The 22,693-nt window shown below is 42.5% G+C and overlaps 1 protein-coding gene and 2 non-coding genes across 5 annotated transcripts in view; 1 reads left to right on the top strand and 2 right to left on the bottom strand.

The window, feature by feature from the left end:
- Positions 1–14,942, bottom strand: part of mrtfab (myocardin related transcription factor Ab) — a 62,716-nt gene extending 47,774 nt beyond the window's left edge. Inside the window, exons 1-2 of one of the 3 annotated variants that reach the window (XM_038974809.1) lie at positions 14,834–14,942; positions 1,279–1,346 (exon numbers count right to left, since the gene is read on the bottom strand). The gene's annotated coding sequence lies outside the window, so the exon portion shown is untranslated. Of the gene's footprint in view, positions 1–1,278; positions 1,347–2,752; positions 3,088–3,246; positions 3,354–14,833 lie in introns of those variants that run through there. The other 2 variants (XM_038974810.1, XM_038974808.1) reach the window with 2 other exon arrangements.
- trnat-ugu lies at positions 409–482 on the top strand. Its single transcript has one exon. It is a non-coding gene; the product is annotated as a tRNA-Thr (tRNA).
- Positions 14,658–14,739, bottom strand: trnal-uag. Its single transcript has one exon. It is a non-coding gene; the product is annotated as a tRNA-Leu (tRNA).
- Positions 14,943–22,693: the final 7,751 nt, after the last annotated feature.

Genomic DNA, 22,693 nt, shown 5'->3' on the forward strand with positions numbered 1-22,693 from the left:
TCCTTAGGGTGCTTTCTAGTCGTTCAGTTTTTGTTATTTATCCACTTATGTTTGTTGTGTAGTAAATATTTCAGTTTTTATTTTCATAGTTTTTTTTTCTTTCTTTTTTTTCCTGTGAAGCACATTGTGTTGCATTCCATGTCTGAAATGTGCTGTATAAATAAAGCTTGATTTGATTTGTGCCCATCATCGGTTGAGACGTCACATACTCTTGAATACAGGGTAGGCGTCATTTCAATCATAGAAATATAATTTATAGAATGGACCTATCCCTTCAGAACAGTGCAATTAAGCTGCTAAACCAATTAAATTTACTTTTTATTAACTTTAACTTCCAAATACTTCCAGAAAGATGGCCGCTTGTCCACCCACCATCAAATGTCAACTTGAATGGGAATGTATATTCTTGTCCCATGTGGCTCAGTTGGTAGAGCATGGCAGTTGTAATGGCAGGGTTGTGGGTTCGATCCCCACGGGGGACCAGTACAAGAAAATGTATGCTCTGGATAAGAGCGTCTGCTAAATGACTTAAATGTAAATATGATCTATATATTTCTATGATTTCAATACGTTTCCAGCGGAAGATAAATCTTTTCATTTATAACAATGAATATGGAGTTGTCATAATAACAATGCATTATTAGAACATAGTCACATTTTGGAGGTGAAGGCAATGTCACAATGTAGTTGATGACAATCCTTGAGCAACCAAGTTGTCACAGGAGCAAAAAGATCTTATATTTGATACCACCCAAACAACAATATCAGGTTTTCATATTATACATTATCACAAAAATAATGATGACCTGGATAATCTGCAGATTGCAGGCATGCCAACATCCACCTGATGGTTGTTTTTAATTCCTTCCCAGCACCTCTCCTGTATGAGGGTGTTGAAACATGTAGTGCATTGTGCTGACATAATAGCATGGGGAGGGACAGTGAGTTCTCTGGCATTCCTCCCACTGCACGCCTACACGAGTCTGTGCAGATGTGCGCTGAACACGTTCACAAAGCAACACAGCAGGCAACCTCCCACCTGGCTGTAATGTGGGTTTTGCATCTTAGAAGTGAAAAACAGCTACACTTGATTGTTAGCAACCCCACTCATTTGTCATCAGCTTGTCACAGAGGACAAATGCACAGTGATGATGTATGACAGGATAAATCTATAAGTTACAGTCATCAATGGAAGGTAAATGGAGATCTAGCTAAGCTATATTGTGACAACAAGAGATGAGTGACGGACTGGATGTTGAACGAGAATTGTGAACTTACCCGTTCCGCTAAATCCTTGAAAACAAATGGGATGGTTTTTCCATTTCAGCACACAGCTAGGAAGAGTGCTGAAAGAGAAGAAGGGAAAGAGATTGTCATTAGTCCAAGCACATTGCTACAAATAGGCCTAGCAACTATTCATCAATCATTGTATGCAAACTCACCATGGCTTGATGTAGATCATTCATGATATGATGCAGATCATTCATGACATGAATACAAACTAGCTAACTATTTAGGTAGCTATGCATGTAGCTGTATGGTGCAACATGATGAAGATATACTCTCGTTTGGCCCAATAGCTGTTAACATGTCGATATCAAGGTCAATGTGTATGATTAGATAGCTATTACGCCAACTGTGGATTTGGCTAACCACAGATGTCACGACAGCTGTCATTGGCTCATATGGCTGATAGCTAACAGCTTATGTTACACAATACCCTTTGACAACAATACAATATTTACCCAGCAAACACGACCCCATGTAAATATTTGGTGGGCACGGGCTAACCCACAACAAGCCCAACACGGGCTAACCCACAACAAGCCCAACACGGGCTAACCCACAACAAGCCCAACACGGGCTAACCCACAACAAGCCCAACACGGGCTAACCCACAACAAGCCCAACACGGGCTAACCCACAACAAGCCCAACATGGCTTTCCCACACCAGTCCAACACAGGTTAGCCCAAACCAAGCCCAGCTTCTTCAAAAATGTAGAGGTGGGGGCTCATTAGAATAGTTAGTGGTGTGGTTTGCAAATATGTTAAAGTAAAAAAAAAAAAATTGCAGACACCATTCAAACCAATGAGTGTTTGGAACTTTAAAGACAATTAACTAGGAATCATATTTTATCAGATAGAACCTTATAGTTCTATGGTTATTTTTGTACAATTTTACTAGTGAATTAAAAAAAATATATATATATTAACTTGTACATTGTCAATGACGAAGACCGTAAAAAAAGTTAAATAAGTTAAATAAAGTTAAATAAGTGCATGAGACATATGACAACTAAGTTTCTCTGGTAATGATATATATATATATATATATATATATAAAACAACAACAACATTGTTGTCTTTCTGATACAATGTAACAGGCAGCCGATCCAAAAGGGTGGGCTCATTTCAGGAAAAGTGAGGGCTGCCCTTGGGGCAAATGTGGAGCCTATGAGCAAAGGCGCACCGGCTCAATGTGGGTAGCCTACATGGGTTTAACCCGCATTGGGACCACATCCTGCCAATGTGGACACATTTTCTAGGCAAAGTGAGGGCTACCCTCACCCCCACACTGAGCCAATGTCTTTGGGGCAAATGTGGAGCAGATGAGCAAAGGCACATCGGCCCAATGTGGGAAGCCTACATGTGGCCAATATTTTAGCCCGCATTGGGCCCATATTGTCATTGTGCCAATGTGGACATATTTGCTCGGTATCTAGGCTAGTTAACTACGCAGTGGGCGCTCACCTGAAAATTGTCCAACGCAGAACTATTGAATAACGAAATCCAATGCCTCCACAACAGCAAAGAGAAAAGGGGTTTAAGCGAATCTATCACCAGTAAAACTAGACAAGTCCACCTCTCCGGCTCCAGACAGCTAACGTTAGCTACAAGAAATAGCTAGCTTAGCATCTGATGCTAGCAGCTACCTGTCAGTCTAGTCACGCGGTGGTAATATCGAGGTATCTTGCTCGATGTTAAAGATTGAATTAATGCGTTCTCTCATTAGCTACTTATCACTGTCGCTATTATTGTTGTTGACGAGTTTAAAAGCCTTTGGCTTTAGTGGTGCACCACTTCCGACTCACAATGGAAACTTTGACCGGAAAACCCTCCTCTCAGCTAGAAAGGCAAATCGTTACTTCCATATAGCAACAACTTGATGACCAGTATCAAATATATACTCACATCTAACCACACGATAGCAACAACTTGATGACCAGTATCAAATATATACTCACATCTAACCACACGACAGAATGAGATGTCAACTGCTTTGGGAATAAAGTAGCTATGGCATAGATGTTTTTCCAGTCTTGACTTGCATTGAAGAGAAGTTGAATCATGGCAATAAACTCTTTGTGTTGTGGGCTTGTGTAGTGAAATGCATAGTCTGTGGCGCCACCTACTGGCTATTTCTGATCCCTTTCCAATACTCAGGCCTGCCAGTCATCGGAGTAGATTAGATGATGGGTGAGTTTTAGCAAGCATATGGAGTTGCATAACAATCACTTATGAAGATCTGACTTTTAAGAAAGTGCTCATCATTATGATCAAATTATTTTACATGTCTTATATGATCTTTCACTGATCAAAGCTCTGGCCGAACAATAATACAAGTATGTGAAACAGTCTAATAAACATTCTGCAGTGAAGTGCATGAGACGCACACACTGCATAATACATTAATGTGAAACTGTGATCTGATTGCACTGACATGGCCCTGTTTGAATTATTTTAAGATGCATCCTTTCCATTTTTATGGACCTGATTTAATTTGTTAAATTGTGTGTGTGTGTATGTAACAGTATAACTTTAAACCGTCCCCTCGCCCCGACACGGGCGCGAACCAGTGACCTTCTGCACACATCAACAACTGACACCCACGAAGCATCGTTACCCATCGCTCCACAAAAGCCGCGGCCCTTGCAGAGCAAGGGGCAACACTATATCTAGGTTTTCAGAGCAAGTGACGTAACTGACTGAAACGCTACTAGCGCGTACCCGCTAACTAGCTAGCCATTTCACATCCGTTACACTCACCCCCCTTTCAACCTCCTCCTTTTCCGCAGCAACCAGTGATCCGGGTCAACAGCATCAATGTAACAGTATAACTTTAAACCGTCCCCTCGCCCCGACACGGGCGCGAACCAGGGACCCTCTGCACACATCAACAACGGTCGCCCACGAAGCATCGTTACCCATCACTCCACAAAGGCCACGGCCCTTGCAGAGCAAGGGGCAACACTATATCTAGGTTTTCAGAGCAAGTGACGTAACTGATTGAAACGCTACTAGCGCGTACCCGCTAACTAGCTAGCCATTTCACATCCGTTACATGTATACAGAGCTCCAGAAGATGGTTGCAGAGGTGTTTGGGATGGAGCCAGCTCTCGGGGCTTCTGAGTGAAGCAGTGGTCTAAGGCACTGTATCTCAGTGCAAGAGGCATCACTGCAATCCCTGGTTTGAATCCAGGCTGCATCACCTCTGGCTGTGATTGTGAGTCCCATAGGGCGGCGCACAATTGGCCCAGCGTCGTCCGGGTTTGGCCGGGGTAGGCCGTCATTGTGAATAAGAATTTGTTCTTAACTGACTTGCCTAGTTAAATAAAGGTTCAATTTAAAAAATAAACATCCCCTCTGGAACCATGGCAAACCTCATAACCAGCGGCAGCCCGCCCAAATATATACACACACACACACACACACACTGAGTATACAAAACATTAAGAACACTGGCTCTTTCCATGACAGACTGACCAGGTGAAAGCTATGATCCCTTATTGATGTCACTTGTTTTTTATTTAACCAGGCACTTGTTAAAGTGCTCTGCCTCCGTGGGCGCATAGGCCGTGCGAACATTGTTTGGATTGTATTTCCAGCTGTTTGCTATGAAGGGGAACTGCCCCAATGAAATCACAGGATTTCATAGCATAAAATATAACGTCACAAAGTAAATGGACCGTGCTGGGGCGCTCAAATGTGCATCCGTTCAGTCAGAACTTCTGGGTCTGCTCTAGTCTCCCTCCCAAGACTCTCACGCCAGACGACTTATTTCTGCACGTGAGACTAGCTCTATCAGGTACAGATGGCGCTAAAGCAAAAAGCAAATTGTAATGAACATGAATATTTATTTATAACAGGCATGGGAGCTTGGGACCTGATAAACCAGACAACTACATCCAACAAGAGTCGAAAGACAGAGGGATACACTAGCTAGAACCTTCTCATTGCGGGTTTGGTAGGACAAAAAAGCATGGCCAATTTGATTGTTTCCCCCATGTTGTTCATCAGGTTCTACTGTAGGTGACAGGGTGACATGTTGTGTGGACTAAAAGCATAAAATCAGGTCTATCACAAAGCATGATCAAATTAGCCAGCTACAGTAATTTTGAGAAACATTAAGAAATAGTTTGGTAGATTTTTTTTGTGTCAAATGAACCAGTTATCTACCTTTGATAACTGGTTCATTTGACACAAAAAAATCTACCAAGCTATTTCTCAATGTTTCTCAAAATTAGCTAGTTAGCTCCCATGCCAATTTCAGGTCTTTCTAAACTAATATCTGACTAACTCAGAAATATGAAGTAATTATATTTCAGAATGAAAATCAAATCAGCTAGCGCATCATGCTTTGTGACATTAGGTTAGCTAGCTATCCCCAGCTAGATCATGTGTTTTCACTTATTGCATCTGCATGCTTGTTGCGTTCTCCCTGGTGTGTTTGTGACTTGAGCTGGCAGCTCTTTCTAAATAGTATAATGTAATCTGTTCAAAACAGTGGCAGCATGTGCTACAGTGGTTATTATTTTTTTAAATTTACTTTTTACCCCTTTTTCGTGATCTCCAATTGGTAGTTACAGTCTTGACCCATCGCTGAAACACGACCCCACCAAGCCGCACTGCTTCTTGTCACACTGCTCGCTTAACCCGGAAGCCAGCTGCACCAATGTGTCAGAGGAAACACCATACAGCTGGCAACCGAAGTCAGCGTGCAAGGAGTCGCTAGAGAGCGATGGGAGAAGGACATCACGGCACCACCAACGGTTAGCGCAGTCCAAACTCCCTGACAAAGAGAAGGTTCTACTCCTAGGTGTACCCATGTCATTTCACCAGGCCAGACATTTGGCCCGGCAGCGGCCCACATCCAAGTGTCTAATGAGGACAGAGAAGCACAGATGGAGCTTCAGCGCCTCATTGCAAAGCATAGAATGCATCAGCCAGCAAACCATTACTCCCGTCCCAGGGCCCCAACTGTTAAGCCAAGAAATCAGGCCCAGACTCACGCTGTACCTGCTCAGGAGTGGAGGAACAGACACTCAGCCCTACCGAAGAGGTGGAGCGCAGCATCGCCCAAGAGACAGAGGTATATCATATGCAGGCCGGGTCCCCACAGCATGCAGAGCCTTGGTCCTGATGGGACCGACTCTCTAGCACAATGGTCACCAACCTTTTCTGGGTCAAGTTCACATCCTGAGTCAAAACGCAAGCCAAGATCTACCACTCGGATAAATTAAAAAAACACGACTTAAAAAACTTCAGTCTATGCAACATTTACCTATTAAAAACAGCTGTAGCAATGAAGTTTGTGCAGTAGGCTATAGTCCCAATACATTATCACTGCATATTGGCTATGCTTGAATTGCCCTGCCAATGTTGTTCTTCTCAGACCATTTTGAAATTATATTTCCAAATTTGAGGTATATGATCAAACTGGTAATAGATCATTTGCACAGCAGAGTGAGCATAATCATTTTACTGGACTGATGGCCTGCATCTAATGGTCAGTCTGAGGGGGAGGAAGGGAGCAGCGGTGAGGCTGCCTCTCACTCGACTAACCGTCCCTCCTCTCTCCCTCCCTCCCTCCCTCCCTCAGTCTTCCAGCTGATGGTGAAACTTAAGTCGCACTATATTATTTCTGCCTCATGCATGAATTCATGTTGTTATTCCTATGACCATAAAAAGTTAAATATTCCTCAATATTAAAAAAGCTAACAACATCACAAGCTTATTGAAACACTTTGCTACTCATTCATTGGAGCTGCAGTGCTGCTTGTCATGTCAATGGAAGTAAGGAGAACACACATTTTATGGCTTATAAAAAAGTGTTGAACAAAGTGTTGATAGTGCTGAATAACAACTTAAAAATGAACTTACTCATAAAAACAGCAGCTCTTTGCTGTATTTGTTGAGTCTCTCTAGTCATCGTTTTAAACGTTTTGAAATCTAACAGTATAAACTTTGCTGTGCTCTTCTTTTTACAGCCTATGGCTCGAGGAAACTGCAGTGATCTGAGCTATCTGATTGGCCAGCGGTATGTCTATAGGTGCACTTGATTTACCCTCTGGGCCTGCCGGGTAGGAGTTCTACATTCAGACACATGTAGTTGTTCAAAATGAGAACACTTTGCCTTCCCGGCGCTATGGCTGCTGAATCAAGTGCACATACCACCAACAGTACGAAACAAATGGGGGGAAAAATGGTAATAAAGCTTTATCGTTGTTGTTTTTTTTAAATAAATGTTTGGTGATCGACTAGGAATGCCTTGGAGATAGACTAATCAATCGCAATGGTGCCGGAGAGGATGGCTGCCGTTTTATTGGCTCTTAAAAAGGATCCACCCTTTTTTTTCAATTTTCGCCTAAAATTCATTACCCAAATTTAACTGCCTGTAGCTCAGTCCCTGAAGCAAGCATATTCTTGGTACCATTTGAAAGGAAACACTTTGAAGTTTGTCGAAATGTGAAAGGAATGTAGGAGAATATAACACAATAAGATCTGGTAAAAGATAATACAAAGAAGAAAAAAAAAAATTTTTTTTTTTTTTGTACCATCAACTTTGAAATGCAAAAGAAAGGCCATAATGTATTATTCCAGCCCAGGTGCAATTTAGATTTTGGCCACCAGGTGGCAGCAGTGTATGTGCAACGTTTTAGACTGATCCAACGAACCATTGCATTTTTGTTCAAAATGTTGTATCAAGACTGCTCAAATGTGTCTAATTTGTTTATTAATAACTTTATGTTCAAAATTGTGCACTCCCCTCAAAACAATAGCATGGTATTCTTACACTGTAATAGCTACTGTAAATTGGACAGTGCAGTTAGATTAACAAGAGTTTAAGCTTTCTGCCAATATCAGATATGTCTATGTCCTGGGAAATGTTCTTGTTACTTACAACCTAATGCTAATCACATTAGCCTACGTCAGCTCAACCGTCCTGTGGACGGGACACCGATCCCGAAGAAGTTTTAACCAACCGTGCTATTTTGTTTGTTTTCTCGCATTGTTTGTAACTTATTTTGTACATTATGTTGCTGCTACCATCTCTTATAACCGAAAAGAGCTTCTGGACATCAGAACAGCGATTACTCAACTTGAATTGGACAAATAATTTTTCATTAATGAGTCGGACGGGAGGGATTTACTACAGACACCCGAACAGGCCCTCATCCCCGTCATTCACAGGAGAAAGAGACAGATTTCACGGAAGGAGATCAGGGTGCCTTGGGAGGATCAGGTGACGAGTGACTAATCTGCCTTTGCCATCCGTACTGTTAGGCAATGTACAATCACTGGAAAATAAATGGGACGAACTAAAAGCACGTATATCCTACCAACAGGACATTAAAAACTGTAATATCTTATGTTTCACCAAGTCGTAGCTGAACAACGACATTAATAACATACAGCTGGCAGGTTATACACTGTATCGGCAGGATAGAACAGCAGCCTCTGATAAGACAAGGGGTGGCGGTCTATGTATATTTGTAAACAACAGCTGGTGCACGATATCTAAGGAAGTCTCAAGGTTTTTCTCACCTGAGGTAGTGTGGTCTACAGCTTATCATGAGATACTATATCTACCTAGAGAGTTTTCATCTGTATTTTTCGTAGCTGTCTACATACCACCACAGACCGATTAAGACCACAGACCATTAAGACCGCACTCAATGAGCTGTATACCGCCATAAGCAAACAGGAAAACGCTCATCCAGAGGCGGCGCTCCTAGAGGCAGGGGACTTTAATGCAGGGAAACCTAATTTCTATCAGCATGTTAAATGTGCAACCAGAGGGGGAAAACAATTCTAGACCACCTTTACTCCACACACACAGACTCGTACAAAGCGCTCCCCCACCCTCCATTTGGCAAATCTGACCATAATACTATTCTCCTGATTCCTGCTTATAAGCAAAAACTTGGTCAATAAAATTGGTCAGATGAAGGAGATGCTAAACTACAGGACTGTTTTGCTAGCACAGACTGGAATATGTTCTGGGATTCTTCCGATGGCATTGAGGAGTACACCACATCAGTCTCTGGCTTTATCAATAAGTGCATTGATGATGTCGTCCCCACAGTAACTGTACGTACATAACCCAACCAGAAGCCCTGGATTACAGGCAACATCCGCACTGAGCTAAAGGGCAGAGCTACCGCTTTCAAGGAGTGGGACTCTAACCCGGAAGCTTATAAGAAATCCTGCTATGCCCTCCAACAAACCATCAAACAGGCAAAGCTTCAATACAGGACTAAGATCGAATCGTACTACACCGGCTCTGATGCTCGTCGGATGTGACAGGGCTTGCAAACTATTACAGACTACAAAGGGAAGCACAGCTGAGAGCTGCCCAGTGACACGAGCCTACCAGACGAGCTAAATAATTTCTATGCTCGCTTTGAGGCAAATAACACTGAAACATGCATGAGAGCGTCAGCTGTTTCGGACGACTGTGCGATCACGCTCTCCGCAGCCGATGTGAATAAGACCTTTAAACAGGTCAACATTCACAAGGCCGCAGGGCCAGACGGATTACCAGGACGTGTACTGCGAGCATGCATTCGCAGTACACGTCCATGTCAGTACATGTCTTCACTGACATTTTCAACCTCTCCCTGTCTGAGTCTGTAATACCAACATGTTTCAAGCAGACCACCATAGTCCCTGTGCCCAAGAACAAGAAGGTAACCTGCCTAAATGACTACCGACCCGTAGCACTCACGTCTGTAGCCATGAAATGCTTTGAAAGGCTGGTCATGGCTGACATCAACACCATTATCCCAGAAACCCTAGATCCACTCCTATTTGCATACCGCCCAACAGATCCACAGATGATGCAATCTCTATTGCACTCCACACTGCCCTTTCACACCTGGACAAAAGTAACACCTATGTGAAAATGCTATTCATTGACTACAGCTCAGCGTTCAACACCATAGTGCCCTCAAAGCTCATCACTAAGCTAAGGACCCTGGGACTAAACACGTCCCTCTGCAACTTGATCCTGGACTTCCTGACGGGCCGCCCCCAGGTGGTAAGGGTAGGTAACAACACATCCGCCACGCTGATCCTCAACACGGGGGTCCCTCAGGTGTGCGTGCTCCTGTATTCCCTGTTCACTCATTACTGCACGGCCAGGCACGACTCCAACACCATCATTAAATTTGCCGATGACACAACAGTGGTAGGCCTGATCACCGACAAGACAGCCTATAGGGAGGAGGTCAGAGACCTGAACGTGTGGTGCAAGGACAACAACCTCTCCCTCAACGTGATCAAGACAGAGGAGATGATTGTGGACTACAGGAGAAGGACTGAGCAGGTTGAAATCTTCAAGTTCCTTGGCGTCCACATCACCAACAAACTATCATGGTCCAAGCACACCAAGACAGTAGAAGAGGGCACGACAAAACCTATTCCCCCTAAGCAGACTGAAAAGCTTTGGCATGGGTCCTCAGATCGTCAAAAGGTTCTACAGCTGCACCATCGAGAGCATCCTGATGGGTTGCATCACTGCCTGGTATGGCAACTGCTCAGCCTCCGACCACAAGGCACTACAGAGGGTAGTTGTTATGAATTTTATGAAAAATGACTAAATGATGTATACATTTAACGTAGAACTATAACTAACTGAATTCTACCCTGTTTTTCTGTCATGATAAATAATGTTAGTTCATAAGAAAGAGGTTATGTAGCATGTACCTGGGAAGAGAGGAATGTATGTGTGTGCCTAAAGAAAACAAAGTGGATCATTAAACTATGTTTGAACCGACCCGGCTGTAACTCTGGGGAGATAAGATAGGACAGGGAGAGCCCCTCCAGGTTTCCCGTATCTGGGGGGGACTGGAACTGTCAGTTGAGTGGTAATAAACTGTGGTGAGACTTCAGGAGAAAATCCTAATGCTAGTGTGGATGTATGGGCGTAGGTTTAGAGAATATTATATCCCAGAACAACAGCAAAGGACCTTGTGAAGATGCTGGAGGAAACAGGCACAAAAGTATCTATATCCACAGTATAACGAGCCCTATATCGACATAACCTGAAAGGCAGCTCAGCAAGGAAGAAGCCACTGCTCCAAAACCGCCAGACTACGGTTTGCAACTGCACGTGGGGACAAAGATCTTACTTTTTGGAGAAATGTCCTCTGGTCTGATTAAACAAAATTAGAACTCTTTGGCCATAATGACCATCGTTATATTTGGAGGAAAAAGGGGGAAGTTTGCAAGCCGAAGAACACCATTCCAACCGTGAAGCACGGGGTTGGCAGCATCATGTTGTGGGGTTCTTTGCTGCAGGAGGGACTGGTGCACTTCATAAAATTGATGGCATCATGAAAATTATGTGGATATATTGAAGCAACATCTTAAGACATCAGTCAGGAAGTTAAAGCTTGGTCGCAAATGGGTCTTCCAAATGAACAATGACCCCAAGCATACTTCCAAAGTTGTGGCAAAATGGCTTAAGGACAACAAAGTCAAGGAATTGGAGTGGCCATCACAAAGCCCTGACCTCAGTCCTATAGAAAATTTGTGGGCAGAACTGAAAAAGCGTTAACGAGCAAGGAGGCCTACAAACCTGACTCAATTACATCAGCTCTGTCAGGAATGGGCCACAATTCACCCAACTTATTGTGGGAAGCTTGTGGAAGGCTACCTGAAACGTTTGACCCAAGTTAAATAATTTAAAGGCAATGCTACCAAATACTAATTAAGTGTATGTAAACTTCTGACCCACTGGGAATGTGATGAAAAAAATAAAAGCTGAAATAAATAATTCTCTGTTATTATTCTGACATTTCACATCCTTCAAATAAAGTGGTGATCCTAACTGACCTAAGACAGGGAATTTTTACTAGGATTAAATGTCAGGAATTGTGAAAAACTGTGTTTAAATGTATTTGACTAAGGTGTATGTAAACTTCTGACTGTAGATGTGACCCAGCCATGGCAAGCTGCAGGTTGGGCTCCCATGATCATGGATCTCTTATTTAGAGGGATTCACTGGAAGCCATTTGCGACAAATTTAAATACCACAAAATAATGTTCCAGATACAGACTTATTTCTTAGCAGTAAGCATTCTAACTAATAAATTATGGAATTGGCAACAATGCCCTTGAGTGGACTCTTCTTTGTAATGACTATGCAACACCACAAGATAGCAGTAAAGTAAAGGTCTTTGTCATGGCGATTGTAGTTTTACCACTAGTCACCAATCTACGCAACAGACATGTTTTATAGTTCACCTGAATTACCAAGGTTTCTAACTCGTAATTAGGGCTTCAAATCAAATTGTATTTGTCACATGGGCCGAATACAACAGGTGGTAGAACTTACCATGAAGTGCTTACTTACAAGCCCTTAACCAACAATGCAGTTCCAGAAAGAGTTAAGAAAATATTTACTAAATAAACTAAAGTTAAAAAAGTATCAAAAAGTAACGAGACTGTATACAATAACGAGGCTATATACAGGGGGTACCGGTACCGAGGCATCTCTGTATACCCGTCGCAAGACCCACTGGTTGATGCTTATTTATAAAACGCGCTTAGGTCTCACTCCCCACTATCTGAGATATTTACTGCAGCCCTCATCCTCCACATACAACACGCGTTCTACCAGTCACATTCTCCCAAGAGCACACGCATCCCTAGGTCGCTCGTCTTCTCAGTTCGCTGCAGCTAGCGACTGGAACGAGCTGCAACAAACACTCAAACTGGACAGTTTTTATCTCAATCTCTTCATTCAAAGACTCAATCATGGACACTCTTACTGACAGTTGTGGCTGCTTTCCGTGATGTATTGTTGTCTCTACCTTCTTGCTGCTGTCTATGCCCAATAAATGTTTGTACCATGTTGTGCTGCTGCCATGTTGTGTTGCTACCATGTTGTTGTGTTGTTACCATGCTGTGTTGTCTTAGGTCTCTCTTTATGTAGTGTTGTCTCTCTTGTTGGGGATGTGTTTTGTCCTATAAAAAAAATATATATATTTTAATCCCAGCCCCCGTCCCCGCAGGAGGCCTTTTGGTAGGCCGTCATTGTAAATAATAATTTGTTCTTAACTGACTTGCCTAGTCAAATAAAGGTTAAATAAAAAAGAATGTGCAGGGATACAGGTTATTTGAGGTCATTTGTACATGTTGGTAGGGGTAAAGTGACTATGCTTAGATAATAAACAGAGAGTAGCAGCAGTGTAAAAACAAATGGGGGGGGCAGGCTATATACTTGGGTGACTGGAGTCTCTGACAATTTTTTGGGTCTTCCTCCGACCCCGCCTAGTATATAGGTCCTGGATGGCAGGAAGCTTGTCCCCAGTGATGTACTGGACCGTACGCACTACCATCTGTAGCGCCTTATGGTCAGATGCCGAGCAGTTGCCATACCAGATGGTGATGCAACCAAACTTTTTGAGGATCTGGGGACCCATGCCGAATCTTTTCAGTCTCCTGAAAAGGTGTTGTCGTGCCCTCTTCACAACTGTCTTGATGTGTTTGGCCCATGATAGTTAGTTGGTGATGTGGACACCAAGGAACTTGAAACTCTCAACCTGCTTCACTACAGCCCCGTCGATGGTAATGGAGTCTGTTCGGCCCTCCTTTTCCTATAGTCCACGATCAGGTCATTTGTCTTGCTCACATTGAGGGAAAGGTTGTTTTTCCTGGCACCACACTGCCCGGTCTCTGACCTCCTCCTTATAGGCTGTCTCGTCGTTGTCGGTGATCAGGACTATCACTGTTGTGTCTCCAGGAAACTTAATGATGATGTTGGAGTTGTGCTTGGCTACGCAGTCGTGGGTGAACAGGGAGTACAGGAGGGGACTAAGTACACACCCCTGAGCGGCCACGGTGTTGAGGATTAGCGTGGCATATGGGTTGTTGCCTACCCTTACCACCTTGGGGCACCCCATCAGGAAGTCCAGGATTCAGTTGCAGAGGAAAGTGTTTAGTCCCAGGGTCCTTAGCTTAGTGATGAGCTTTGAGGGCACTATGGTGTTGAACGTTGAGCCGTAGTCAATTTTTGATGCACTCATTTGTTTTAATCGTATTGTCTGAAAGCGTTCAGAATACACTGAAAGCATCCAAAATACATAAGCGATGAAAACAACAATGCGATGTCAAAATAAGTTGATATTTGGATGTGTGGGCTTTATCAACGTGTGCTTTATCAATTTAGACTTCAATATTCTTGTAATGCTTTTTGTATAAAAAAAATCTTAATTTACAGTTCAATTTGAGAAAATGAATTGTGATTAACCACAGCAAATCCTGCAACTAACTCAATTTTTTGTCTATTGTTTGACAGCCCTACTCCTAATACATTGTTCTGTGAAGTGTAGAGATAATTAAGACTTGACGTTTAATAAAAATAATTTGGCAGCGGTGGGATTCGAACCCACGCCATCGAAATGACTGGAGCCTAAATCCAGCGCCTTAGACCACTCGGCCACGCTACCTTCCGAAGACTTCCAGCGTACAGAAACGGATTTGAATATATACAATATTTCGTAGGGGGTTCCAAAAGCAATAATATCTTACTTGTGATCTTACCTTGCCAACACAACAGACGGAGACGTCCATAACACCAGTGGTGGTATGTTTACTTCGCTGGAAGATTGCTAACTAGTTGCCGCCAGGGACCTACCCTTTCATGGGGCTAACTGCTGTAGCTAGACTTGGGCTAGAAAGTTCTAGCTGCAGAATCATGCATTGCAGTCTTTTGAAATGTCGATAACCTTAGAGAAGAGAACTTCAGGAAAATATTGTGATAACCCCTTTCATCTGTGGCTACTTACATGAGATCCACTTTTAACACTTAACAGTTGTTTTTAATTTTGACTTTCACCACGTGGCTCACTAATGCTGCGTTCATAACCAAGATGGAAGGTTGTAATTTACCTGGATAACAGAATTTACCGAAGTAAAATCAGAATCACCTTTATTCGCCAGATACATTTGCATGTAAAGAAATTTGACTGAAATGGTGCTGCCACAATAAAAAAGAACATGCACACAATAAACAGAATATAGAGACAGGATATATAGACGCAGAATTTACACAATCCACATACAGTATGTACACAATGAACACTAAGCAAAAAACTAGACTACACTATAAGCTACAATATGAATTGTGCATGTATAGATGTACTAATAAAGACATTTACAGGATGATGTGCAAATTGTTCACCTAATACCTTTTTTGCACTATTGGTTAGAGCCTGTAAGTAAGCATTTCACTGTAAGGTCTACCTGTTGTATTCAGCGCGTGTGACAAATAAACGTTGATTTGATTTGAAATTGCAATCTGTGTGTGTGTGTGACCTTGTGTGTAAGAGATGGGTGCCTTTTTAGAAGTGTAACTTGGTCCCAAAAAACGTTTGATTTCGCCTAATTTTAACATTCTGTCAAAAAGAGCACGTTCCACTTCATAAAAAACATGTTTACCCGTCTCAAGAGATTAAATAAAATAAAAAAATACTATAGTAAGTGCCTGTTACGTGCCAAATAAAGTCACAGGGTTGAACGTAACAGGGTTGACGATTTCATCTTAAATCAGCCATGAATCCGCTGGTGACGTGGGAATGGAAGCTTGTTGTATGCAACAGGGAGGGGCAATTGAATGCAAGCTTCACAAAAAATAAATACATGTTATATCATTTCTAGCCTGTCTATGGATAAGAGGGTCGACTTGTTATGCTTGACCCGCTCAGTTTCCCTCCACAAAACACCAGAAAATGGCCAAATAGAGTAGAACCAGCTGACCTGATATAAAGAATGATAGTAAAAAGCTTTGTAGTACCTTAAATACAATTTTGGGCAAAAAGGCAAACTCAGCTCCATCATTCATTGAATCAGATGGCTCATTCATCACAAAACCCACTGATATTGACAACTACTTTAATGATTTTTTCATCGGCAAGATTAGCAAACTTAGGCATGACATGCCAGCAACAAACGCTGACATTACCCATCCAAGACTTGCCTCGTTAAATAAAGGTTAAATTAAAATTTTAAAAGTATATCTGACCAAATTATGAAAGACAAGCATTGTAATTTTGGATTCCGAAAAGTGTGTGTGGAAGAGGTGAACAAATTATTGATCCAATACATGTTTGCTGTTGTCTATCAACAATGACAAGCCACCTGGGTCTGACAACTTGGATGGAAAAATACTAAGGATAACCGTGGACGATATTGCCACTCCTATTTGCCATATCTTCAATCTAAGCCTACAAGAAAGTGTGTGCCCTCAGGCCTGGAGGAAAGAAAAAGTAATTCCCCTCCTCAAGAATGGTAAAGCCCCCGTTACTGGCTCAAATAGCCGACTAATCAGCCTGTTACCAACTTAGTAAACTTTTGAAAAAAAATGTGTTTGACCAGATGCAATGCTATTTTCAGTAAACAAATTGACATCAGACTTTCAGCACTCTTATAGGGATGGACATTAAACATGCACGGCACTTACACAAATGACTGATGATTGGCTGAGAGAAATTTATGATAAAAAGATTGTGGGAGCTGTTTTGTTAGACTTCAGTGCAGCTTTTGACATTATTGATCATAGTCTGCTGCTGGAAAAACGTATGTGTTGTGGCTTTACACACCCTGCTATATTGTGGATAAAGAGTTACCTGTCTAACAGAACACAGAGGGTGCATCTCCAACATAATCCAGGTAGAATCAGGAATTTCCCAGGGCAGCTGTCTAGACCCCTTACTTTATTCAGTCTTTACTAATGACATGCCACTGGCTTTCAGTAAAGCCAGTGTGTCTATGTACAGTATGCGGATGACTCAACACTTTACAGATCAGCTACTACAGCGAGTTAAATGACTGCAACACTTAACAAAGAGCAGCAGTTCATTTCAGAATGAGTGGCAAGAAATAAGTTAGTCCTAAATATTTCAAAAACTAAAAGCATTGTATTTGGGACTAATCATTCACTAAACCCTAAACCTCAACTAAATCTTGAAATGAATGATGTGGAAATCGAGCAAATTGAGGTGATTAAACTGCTTGGTGTAACCCTGGATTGTAAACTGTCATGGTCAAAACATGTTGATGCAGCAGTAACAAAGATGGGGAGAAGTCTGTCCATAATAAAGCGCAGCTCTGCCTTATTAAAAACACTATCAACAAGTCAGGTCCGACAGGCCCTAGTTTTGTCACACCTGGACTACTGTCCAGACGTGTAGTCAGGTGCCACAAAGAGGATTTCGGAAAATTGCAATTGGCTCAGAACAGGGCAGCACGGCTGGCCCTTAAATGTACACAGAGCGCTAACATTAATAATATGCATGTAAATCTCTCATGGCTCAAAGTAGACGGGAGATTGACTTCATCACTACTTGTTTTTGTAAGAAGTATTGCTTTACAATGCTGGCGAAAACTTGGACAAATGTTGAGATTAAGTGAGTTAAAATCTTCCTAGAAGTCACAGAGGGTACATTGAGGGATGTCAAAATGCTGAATCTTGGCACTTTAGCAAGTATAATTCATATTAAATTCTCCATGTGTTCTATATTAAAGGACACTTCATTTCATAAAACAGGCTTTTAAAATTCAATATTGGGAGGCAATTTCTACTTCAAATATCAAAGAGGTAAAAGGCACTCTTCATGGAATGACCCTCGTGCAGTTGAATGAGTATATAAATAGAACAGCAGCGTCGATTGTGTGTTTATGTAAGCGTGTGTGTGTTTATGTGTCTGTGTGTGTGTGTGTGTGTGTGTGTGTGTGTGTGTGTGTGTGTGTGTGTGTGTGTGTGTGTGTGTGTGTGTGTGTGTGTGTGTGTGTGTGTGTGTGTTTATGTGTCTGTGTCTGTGTCTGTGTGTGTGTGTGTGTGTGTGTGTGTGTGTGTGTGTGTGTGTGTGTGTGTGTGTGTGTGTGTGTGTGTGTGTGTGTGTGTGTGTGTGTGTGTGTGTGTGTGTGTGTGGAGAGATTAATGTGTGGAGAGTCAGTGCAAATAGTCTCTAAGGTGCAGGTCTGAGCTGATAGACAGCTAGGGTTAGGTGTTCAACAGTCTGATGTCTGATCGCCTTGTGGTAGAAGCTGTCTCGGGGGCTGTTGGTCCGAGACCCGATACTCCAATATCGTTTGCCAGATGGTAACAGAGTGGTGATAAATATACTTGTATATTGTGTACAGTACTTGCGGTTTCAATTGGCTCGCTGCCAGCTGCACAAGAAGGGGTGTGGCCAAATTCTATTTGGTGTGACTATTGGCCAGAAATACTTTGTGGTTGTCACTGACAGTAAGCAATACGTGCAGGGAGTGCATGTTGCCATGGTGGACAGGTGGGCCACAGGCGTGTTTAGCAGGACACAAAGTTTTAAAACATTCGTGACATTTCACATATTAAGGAAATTACTTTGATAACAGAATTTTCGTCAGTTAAATCAGAATCACCTTTATTCACTAAATACATATGCATGAAAAGGCATTTGACTCAGTAAAATGGTGCTGCCACAATAAACAGAATAAACGGACAAGACAAGTATTCAGACCCCTTGACTTTTTCCACATTTTGTTACGTTGCAGCCTTATTCTAAAATGGATTAAATATTTTTTTCTTTCTCATCAATCTACACACAATACCCCATAATGACAAAGAAAAAACATTTAAAACTGAAATATGACATTTACATAAGTATTCAGACCCTTTACTCAGTACTTTGTTGAAGCACCTTTGGCAGCGATTACAGCCTCGAGTCTTCATGGGTATGACACTACACGCTTGGCAAACCTGTATTTGGGGAGTTTCTCCCATTCTTCTCTGCAGGTCCTCTCAAGCTCTGTCAGGTTGGATGGGGAGCGTCGCTGCACAGCTATTTTCAGGTCTCCAGAGATGTTCAATTGGGTTCAAGTCCAGGCTCTGGCTTGGCCACTCAAGGACATTCATAGACTTGTCCCAAAGCCACTCCTGTATTGTCTTGGCTGTGTGCTTAGGGTCTTGTCCTGTTGGAAGGCAAACCTTTTCCCTCCCTCTATCCTGACTAGTCTTCCAGTCCCTGCCGCTGAAAAACATCCCCACAGCATGATGCTGCCACCACCATTCTTCACAGTAGGGATGGTGCCAGGTTTCCTTCAGATGTGATGCTTGGCATTGAGGCCAAAGAGTTCAATCTTGGTTTCACCAGACCAGATAATCTTTTTTCTCATGGTCTGAGAGTCTTCAGGTGCCTTTTGGAAAACTCCAAGTGTCCTGTCATGTGCCTTTTACTGAGAAGTAGCTTCCGTCTGGCCACTCTACCATAAAGGCTTGATTGGTGTACTGCTGCAGAGATTAACTCTGTCAGAGTGACTATTGGGTTCTTGGTCACTTCCCTGACCAAGGTCCTTCTCCCTCGATTGCTCAGTTTGGTCGGGAGGCCAGCTCTAGGAAGAGTCTTGGTGGTTCCAAACTTCTTCCATTTAATAATGATGGAGGCCACTGTGTTCTTGGGGACCTTCAATGATGCAGAAATATTTTGGTACCCTTCCTTTGACCTCATGGCTTGGTTTTTGCTCTGACATGCACTGTCAACTGCGGGACCTTATATAGACAGGTGTGTGCCTTTCCAAATCATGTCCAATCAATTGAATTGGCCACAGGTGGACTCCAATCAAGTTGTAGAAACATCTAAAGGATGATCAATGGAAACAGGATGCACCTGAGCCCAACGTTGAGTCTCATAACAAAGGGTCTGAATACTTATGCAAATAAGGTATTTCTGTTTTTGCTTTGTCAATATGAGGTATTGTGTGTAGATTAATGAGATATTTTTTTTATTTAATCCATTGTAGAATAAGGCTGTAACAGAACAGAATGTGGAAAAAGGGAAGGGAACTGAATACTTTCCGAATGCACTGTATAGTGTACTTCTGTCTTCGTTAAAAGCAAGTTGTCATCCAGTAGACTTTGATAAAATGTCCAATATCCTTGCACACGTGGATATTCTGTGAATGTTAAAGGTCTTACTCACATCACATCGGCTACGGAGAGCGTGGTCACACAGTCGTCAGAGGACGTAGCGGGATTTCTTTTAAGTGTCCAGATTATTGTTCCGCTCCTTGAAAGCGGCAACTCTAACCTTTAGCTCAGTGCGGATGTAGCCGGTAATACATGGCTTCTGGTTGGTAAATGTACGTATGGTCAATGTGGGGAAGACATCATTGATGCACTTATTAATGAATCCGGTGACTGATTTGCTTAGGGAGTACCGCTTCCCCCAGATTCAGCTCATACCGAGACTTGAACTCAGGACCTCTGCCTCGCAAACACACATGACCACCCTCGTGAAGTGTTCCAACGTACCGTGCAAGGCCTCTTCAATTGCGCAAGGGCACTTCAGGTTGATGAGTGAGTTCCACAGATTCCCATCTGCTACATTCTCCCCCTAAACTCACTCCACAGCAACCCCAGGGGCTGAACCAGCGCAACTGTAGATCCAAGTCCAGTGGCACCACTGTAAAGGACATCACTCTGCCTGCTTAGCGAGTACTGCTTCCCCCTGATTCAGCTCATATGGAGACTTGAACTCAGGACTTCTGCGGAAACACATGTGGCTGTCCTCCTGAAGCATTCCAACACACCTTGCAATTAAAAAGTTGACACTTCAGGCTGATAAGTGAATTTCACAGATCCCAAACTGCTGCACTAATAACTAAGATCCAGCAAGGTTGATCATCAAAAGAGCATGGTTTGGTGATCCATGCTTATGTGATAAGAACCTTGCCTGAGACCTGAAGACCTGTTAGTTTGACATGTGTTAGTTTGTGTTAGACGTGTTAGTTTCAAGTTTCCGGCAAGGGTAGTCATTATAAGGTTAACATGTGACTGACTGGGTTAAGACTGTGTTAGCCTGTTGAGCTAAAGCCTAGGAATTGGCCCTGTGACTTGGATCCGTCTCTTCAAGGAGGAGGTCAAAGGGGAGTGAAGTGTAAACCAGGTGGTTCGGTGACCTCGTTCTTGTGATGAGTAACTTGTCTGAGACCTGAAAAGTTACATTGTCTGGCGCACAGGAAACCTGGGTTAGAACCCCATCAGTCAAACTGTCACGTGTCTTCAGGTCTCAGGCAAGGTTGTTCATCACGTGCATTGATCACCAAACCACCTCTGGTAATCTGTCATTAAATGGGGTGCACAGATCCTTCTGCTTCTGTTTGCCACAGAAAGTGTTGTTGTGTTGTAGGCTTGATTTCCAACCCAGTCAGTTATATTGGTGCCGTGATCTCTGAGTAGGAGGTGAAAGGGGGTTGAAATGTAACTTTTGATGTGTAACCTTGCTGGAGACTTTATGACTTGTGTTAGCTTCCAGAACTCATCCATATGGGCTTTAGCTAAGTGGGCTAACACATTCTTGTGACATGTAGGAGACCTGGTTCGAACCCAGTTCGTCACAAGAGCAAGATTTAATAGGGAGTGGACAGGCTATCCTTAGAAGGACTATGACAGGGCTATTCAACTGTATTCTTATGGAGGCCAATTTGTCCTTTTTAACGCGAACTGTGATCATCATAGAGGGGAACAGAAGGTACATTCATATTCCAGAGTCTTAGCTTTCAGGAATGGAGTTTATAGTTTATAGCTGAAACGGTTTGAACGCTAGAGCCAAATTCATAGGAAGAAAATAAATTCAACATGCCACATTAGCTTCAGAAAGCTAACAGGAAGCTTCTGTTTACCACAGTGAGCATTTCATTCTATCTGTTCTCCTGTACTTTTCCTGGCTGGCTAAGTACCAGGATGTTTTTGGTTTTGAATCTGACTTTAGAGAAGTGAATTTAAAAACTTAATCTGAATGCATCTGAGAAGTTGAATATATGAACTTTGATCAACTTGAAATGATAGTTTGTAAACTTGACACACAGACAATGAATGCAATAACTCAAATCATATCACATTTTATTGGTCACATACAGTCGTGGCCTAAAGTTTTGAGAATGACACAAATATTAATTTTCAAAGTCTGCTGCCTCAGTTTGTATGATGGCAATTTGCATATACTCCAGAATGTTATGAAGAGGGATCAGATGAATTGCAATTAATTGCAAAGTCCCTCTTTGCAATGCAAATGAACTGAATCCCCCAAAAACATTTCCACTGCATTTCAGCCCTGCCACAAAAGGACCAGCTGACATCATGTCAGTGATTCTCTCGTTAACACAGGTGTGAGTGTTGACGAGGACAAGGCTGGAGATCACTCTGTCATGCTGATTGAGTTCGAATATCAGACTGGAAGCTTCAAAAGGAGGGTGGTGCTTGGAATCATTGTTCTTCCTCTGTCAACCATGGTTACCTGCAAGGAAACACGTGCCGTCATCATTGCTTTGCACAAAAAGGGCTTCACAGGCAAGAATATTGCTGCCAGTAAGATTGCACCTAAATCAACCATTTATCGGATCATCAAGAACTTCAAGGAGAGC

This window comes from Salvelinus namaycush, chromosome 35 (assembly GCF_016432855.1).
Source record: "Salvelinus namaycush isolate Seneca chromosome 35, SaNama_1.0, whole genome shotgun sequence".
Classification (NCBI taxonomy): domain Eukaryota; kingdom Metazoa; phylum Chordata; class Actinopteri; order Salmoniformes; family Salmonidae; genus Salvelinus; species Salvelinus namaycush.